This window comes from Xiphias gladius, chromosome 4, assembly GCF_016859285.1.
Source record: "Xiphias gladius isolate SHS-SW01 ecotype Sanya breed wild chromosome 4, ASM1685928v1, whole genome shotgun sequence".
Lineage (NCBI taxonomy): Eukaryota > Metazoa > Chordata > Actinopteri > Istiophoriformes > Xiphiidae > Xiphias > Xiphias gladius.
In genome coordinates, this window is record NC_053403.1 from 23,985,000 (window position 1) to 23,991,860 (window position 6,861).

Below are 6,861 nucleotides of genomic sequence, written 5' to 3' on the forward strand. Positions count from 1 at the left end.
TTTTGACAAGGGAACAAGGACTCACAAAAACGTACATTGGTGTATCATATAATATAATATATAATCTATGAAGTTTGTAGTCCAAAATATTCCGAATTTCAGATGCATAATTTAGTCATCTTCAAATTCTCTTCAGCTTGTTCCAAACTCAGCAACAAGGCTTTTAACTAAGACTCTCAGTTTGAGAGTCTTTTCATCAGCTGAGAGACACTACGGAGTCCCTGTAATAAAACGTGTAATATGTTCATGTACCACATTTAAAACCTCGAACTTGCAGCTCACCCTATGTTGTCAGAAACCTGCAAACAGTGACTCCCTGGTGCACTTTTAGAAACTTTTCAACTCCCTCGTAATGAGCTGAGCATCTTTGCGCATCCGCCCCCTCCCTCCTTCAGGAACACGCCCCAGCTCTTTTCCGTGCAGCCTCCTCCTGTCAGCAGTACTACAGCGAGCTCCACGCGTCCCCACCGCCACACTGATCCGCAGGGTGTTGGAGGAGGGCGCAAGTGGATTTCAGAGGGGCTTCCTGTTTACCTTCACAGCCCAGTAAAACGAGAGAAGGGGCCGCCATGCAGTCGCGACCGGACGCATAGTGAGTTCTTTCCGCGTGCTTTTGCGCACCTGGCTGCTGAAGCGCGCACGCTGCCCGCCGAGCGGTACATCCGAACTGGAGACCCCTTGGCATCCACACCGCCGCTACTTGTCCCGTATAATCTGAATTTACAAGCGTCCGAAGGAGATGTGGAGAGGCTTTCTGACCTCCGCTGCGTCCCGGCTGGAAGGGTACCCGCCGTGTCCCGATTAGGATGCCGAACAGGTAAACAAGAGTTTTGTTTAGTCCAAGCATGAGCACACCGGGCTTTTCATGCAGAAGGCAGAGGGTCAAACATTGTTCAAAGATTCCTTTCATGTCCAGATAGTGTTCAGGTGGTACCTGTGTTGAGTTTATGGTGATCACTAAATGATGGTCTCCTCTTTGACTGTAAAAGCCCCATGACATTCCCGCAGAAGCTGCTGTTATTCCTTCGGTTTCCCCGCCTTATCAGGATGGATCAATCTTCAAAACTCCTCTTATTTTACATACATGATCAACTTGCAACCACATTACAGATAACTTGACTCCCCCCCACCCCCCTGCAGCATTGCTCTCCTGCTGCAGCAGCTCAATGATCAAACGTCATGTACTTTTCAAAGACCAAAAAAAATCTTTCCATGTGCATGCTCGGACTTACACTCTGGTAAATTGTTTCCCTGGATGATGAACTTGCCTCCACATCCAGCGTATAATGTTGATTCCAGCACAGTCTTTTTGCCTGTTTTAACACTGTCCATTATGCATGTGGCACATTTACTCTCTGATTCCCGTTCTTGGTATTTCAGGGGGTTGAGGGGATTAGTTCAAACTGAGATGTCCAGTTAACACATTCGCTGCCTTGGTGGTCTGCATTTCTTACCTTGTCCCCTGCTATAGTGTCGGTGCACCATCGGTCTTCTCTCACCATCGGTTTATTATTGTCTCAGGCGACAGGTGCTATTTTCGGTGCTGCTGCTTGTCATCATTACTCTGCGTTACCTATCTAAGAGGACTTTTGTTATTAGTTAAGTGCCGAAGCTCTGTGGCAGCCTGTGAGAATGAAGATGAAAAAGCAAAGTGCAGGGTAATGAGCCATATTAGGTGTGTTGCATGTTACAGTGCTCTAAAGGATAATGCTGCTAATGTAAGCCCCTGGATATACTTGCATCTTCCAGTTCTGCACTGTATCTACAGATTTCAGGCTTGAACATGCAACGGTTGCACCAATGGACTCCATGCCACCTTACAGCTCTGCCGGCGCTCTGAATAAAAAGCATCAACAGCAAATAAAGGCGTGGATACAGGAAGTAGCAACAATGCCTTTTTGCTCTATAATAATACAGATTATGTGTACTCTATAATTTTACCTGACGCACTCACTTTGTAATCTGAGACTGTGCTTACCAAAAGTAAATTAGTAGATAAATGAATAAAGAAATAAAAAGGAGAGCATTCAGTGTTTGGTCAAACACTTCAAAGTACCTGGAGATAGGTGTTGGTGACAAGTGAGCTCTCGTGGTTGCACAAATATTAACTGTTGTCTCCCGTAGGTAGAGGCAGTAGTAGCGTGACGTTGCCTTTTAGTGATGACCATGATCTTTCCCTGCCCAAGCAGTTTTTAAAACATCTCCAGGAGCTTCCTCTAATTCGACGCAGTGGTTTTAGTTTACTAATCCTATAGGTGGCAGATCAGAAAATGATCATATCAATCAGTTCTGTAAAGGTCATATGTGAATTTGAAGACCTGAGGCATGGCTGTAAGGAGGATTTAGAAAAACTGACTTAAATACTTTGACCCACCCCCACACACACACACACACACACACGTCATTAAGAAAGTCTCTAAAATTTCTGCTGTGCTAAAAGGGCGTTCACCACATATTCAGTCACTGCTCTGTGACATTCATTAACCCTGTCCAGACTGATTTTCCCTTTTGCTGCAAAGGTAAAGGTCCCTGACTTCAGCTTGTCGATTTCCAGTCGTCCGTCAAGACTTGCACAGTGTCAGGCTTAAGTATCAGATTTATTCTGCACCGCACAGCCCATCTGGTGAGAACTCAAAAGTTATCGAGAATGAGCGAGAGTCAGAGTGTTGAACTTAAACCTACACCTTCATGTGTTTCCAGTCTGACACATCTGCATCAGGAAACATCCTGCTGGTCTGCAGTTCCTCTGTACAGAAAACAACCACCTGAACTTACTCTGATACTGAAGTAAAATTCTGAATGTGATGATTCTGAGACAGTGTCTGTTGAAGTTTGAAGAGTGCAGTTTCTCAATGATTTCTAAATGGATTTACTGACCTTTATCCCAGACGGACATTGGAGGTCCTGGCAGTACCGTAAAGAGTGAATTCCACTGATTGTAGCCGTCTGTGTGTTTTAGATTTGAATGATTTATGACAGTGTCTTATGTGTCAATCAGGAGAGCGTTTGGGGGAGCGCGGGTAGCGGTGAGAGGCAAAAACCAAAAATTCTGATTTTTTTTTTTTTTGTATCTGTTCAGAGTGCATTATCTCGGCATATGCAAATAATGGTATTAGTATTCGTTTACAACCCTGTTTCAGATTGAAGTTTAGAAAATGTGATTCTACTTTTGTCAGTGTTTTATTATTGTATGGTCTAAACATGCTCGGTACGTAGACACCAGTATACATGCAGATTTGACTTCTTTTTTTTTTTTCTTTTACGCTGATCTTAATGTAGTCTGATTTGAATATACGGAGACTAAAAACAGTGCTATCAGTCCAATAGCTGCCTCACTCTTGTTTGCTAAAACCTCCAAAGTCCCAGAAAAAAATACTGCGGTCACGACCTCAGTGTCCTCAATAGTAACTACACTGCTGGCACTGACAAAGAACCCATTTTGTCGTTTAGGTCATATTTACTCCCAGTTAGTCCCCTTCGCAATCTTTCATCTCAACCTAAAGGCAACTTCCACATCACCTCAGAATGACACCCATGAGTCACAGTCTTTGAGTATGGATCTCATCAGGGGATAGCAGTAGATGAGTTCCTGACAGTCTAATGTGAGCTATCAGAGGTCACGATGGCACACACCTAGCAGCAGCCAGGACAGCATATTGTCCTATTCATCTTAATGACTCCTGTGGGCAGGGTGGAAGCGGACATTGAGGAAGGGCCTGAAAATGCTCTTCAGTGACCTTCTGGGAGTAACAAATGGAGTGCCTCGTGGCTGGCGGACAAGCCAACCGAGCTCGGCCCGGGAGGCTGCCAACTCCAGTAAAACTGTGAAAAGAAAAGCGAGAAGGAGAGAGTTAGTCTATCAGTCTGATTTTTACAGCAGCCTTTCCAGTACATCAGTCCGGCCGCTCCCTCACGCTTGAGCCAGTTATTACATTTCACTCACGTTTGCCTTTGCAGAAGCACTAATTGAATGCATCCAATATTCAGGCAAAGGCCCACCTACTGTACCAACATGACCTTGGTTACCCATTCCTGTTAACTTTAGCGAGCAGGACACTTCGGTGAAAGTGAGGCCCTGTGGCGCTCTGCGTCATCGCTCCAGATTCATGATGGTCAACCTGCTCTGTCCAATTTACAAAGACGTGTTTGGGTGGCTACAACATGGATTAATTTTGGGTTTAGCAAGCAATTACAGAGGCAGGAGGAGGCAGACACAAAGAGTAGCAGGGTGGCTCTGTGGGATTGAAATCAGAGGATGGTGCAGAAATTTGTCAGCCGTCTGCGCTGACACCCTTATCCAAGTCATCTTCTCGTGGATGGTGATATATGACTAAGGTGACCGTAATCATTATTCACAGACTGGTCTTCTTTTCCCTGGCATCCCTTCCTCCTGGGTCTGATCAAGTGTGTTCTATTATCCAGCAGTAATGATTTGTGGAGGTCTGTGGCGCTGTTAGCTGAAGGACAGTGTGTTGCGGAGCCTTCCAAAACAATACCATAACCCACATCCATTAGCCATATGGGTTCCATTCTCCAGATTTGCTTGATGCAATTTCGGTGTCCTCCCACAGCGGAGTCACAGTGCAATCCGGGGATTCATTTAATTAGAAGGATTTTTTTCTTCTTCTGGTTTCTACAGTACAACTTTCTCAAAAAGCCGGTTTCAATTTCATTTGTACTATGGTTTGAATAAAGGCTGCAATTTAGGGTTAAAAACTGATTGATTATCCTGACAGTTTTTTTTTCTTTGATGAACCGTTTAGTCAATAAAATGTCAAAAAAATGCCCATTACAGTTTCTAGTTTCAGTAGTTAGTATCGATATAAAAAAGAAATAAAAATCATGTCTTAATGGTGACCAAGTTTTCTTGTAAACAAACAAAAATTCTGTTTACCTTCCGTGTTTCTCCACAAAACTCACAGTGTATATCCTTGACGCTTAACGAACGTGTTGAGGGCATTTCCTTCCTTTTAAAACGTTTTCAGTGCTGATTTTTGGAAGAACTCGTCTTCTTTCCTGCCTTTGTTGGTGTATCACTACATTTCTTGCCACACTAACGCCTCTGGCCGTCAATCAGTGGTACAGCATAAAGTCATCAGCAGGACTGAGTACCGCCTCGCCAGGTTGCTCGTGTGTGCTGACCCTCTCATACAAACATGGTTCCACAGCAATGCTAGGGGTCAAAAATTCCTTTGACGTTTTATAGACATTGTCAGTGTGGAAAAACACAAAAAAGACACTTCCACGATTTATTAATATCTGTTCTGAGTCCGTAGGGTAATTCTAGTTTGTATTGGGAAATGATATAAAGTTTGTTTTCTTAACATTGAGCACAGGTTTGTTCATTTTCGACATACATACGTTCTTCTGAAATTAAATATACCTCCTCATTTTTTGCACACTTTGGGTTGTAGATTTGATTTTGAATCGATAACATTGTCATTATCGAATATTCACCGTAGACTGATGGCCAAAAATGATAAAGTGAAAAAATGTTGTTAGAAAGTTAATTTTTTTTATTACTTTCTTTTATTTTGTAAAAATTGTATCTACAACATAAGTTCAAAAAGTGAAGGGGTCCAAATACTTTCTGAAGCCACTGTTACCATCTAAAGATACAAATTCATCCATCAGGTATAGGTAATAAAACATTTGAGAACAGTGTCCTAAATTCCATAACTGTGAAGCTTAGAAATAAGAATATTATTCAAACGTTTTTGAGAGGTTTTTTTTTTTGAGAACCTTTCAAATCATGGGGTAAAACACCCAAATGTAAAACTGAGTGTGTTAATGTTTTATTTTGTTTTCAGTGCTGAACAATGAAATGTGATACCTCTCCCTCTGCAGTGCTTCGATTTTAAAGCCTTGGACTAAAGTTGTGCTGGAGTTTTGCATGGATCCATATTTATTCCTGCTGCCGTGTTTGCTGTGCAATTGACTTATGAACCCATAAATAATGACAGTGCTTATGGCTTCTCCTTCTTCTTGCTTGACCTATCTCTCTGGCTGTCCTTCCTCTCCTCTGTCTCACCTCTAGCTCCTATCACGGCGGTCAAAGCCCTACAAAGAGCAATACGTTTGAAACACAGAGTAAACAAAGCCATATTCCAGCTGGATGAGCTGTCTGGAAATAAAACGTGATCTCTCATCTAGCAGTGAAGATGTTTTATGGGCCTGTGCTGCTCAGTGGATCGAGGATAGTGCAGACATGGCCAGGGTAAAGGGTTTAATTCCCATGGGGGCCACACATGCCTAAGATGTGAGCAGTCAGGCTGTCAGGAGGTGCTTGTGCTCAGTTAGCATTGTTATATGCCTAGCTTAAAAAGAGGACGTAGTGATAATGCGGCCCGAGCCCTACGGGGTTTTTAAGGCTAATACAGATGTCTGAGAGCTTAAATAACACAACCCTTTAGATGGCAGCAAAAATAGCCCATCACTAGTGACACTTAAGACATCCTTTAGTATTAATCTGTCCTTCATTTATCATCCTATTGTTTCTGTCTATGTGATGCGTGCTAGCGGAAAGCTTTTATTTACGTCCGCCGATTGAACTCAAATCAAAGATGCCTTTCTGTCATGTTTCTGTACAGCAGATTCTTGTTTCTAATTGGCTGATACATACTGCCGTAGTTGTACAAACCGATTTTGAGGGCCTGCAGCAAAGGTTTGCCTAAATGTTGTGCCCCTATTGACTAATCCTCTTGTACTTCCTTTTGTCCATCGTTCATGTAACCTCAAGTCCAAGTTCCCATTTAAGGATTAAGGCTCTCAATATTTTAGAATTTTTTCTATTGTCAACAAATTCCATAAAAAGACCGAACCGAACAATGTGTTAGTCCCTCTCTCATTGCTTTGTGATAT

The 6,861-nt window shown here is 42.7% G+C and overlaps 1 long non-coding RNA gene across 1 annotated transcript; it reads left to right on the forward strand.

The window, feature by feature from the left end:
* Positions 1-440: 440 nt before the first annotated feature.
* LOC120789181 lies at positions 441-4,587 on the forward strand. Its single transcript, XR_005707352.1, has 3 exons — positions 441-817; positions 2,520-2,623; positions 2,701-4,587. It is a non-coding gene; the product is annotated as an uncharacterized LOC120789181 (long non-coding RNA).
* Positions 4,588-6,861: the final 2,274 nt, after the last annotated feature.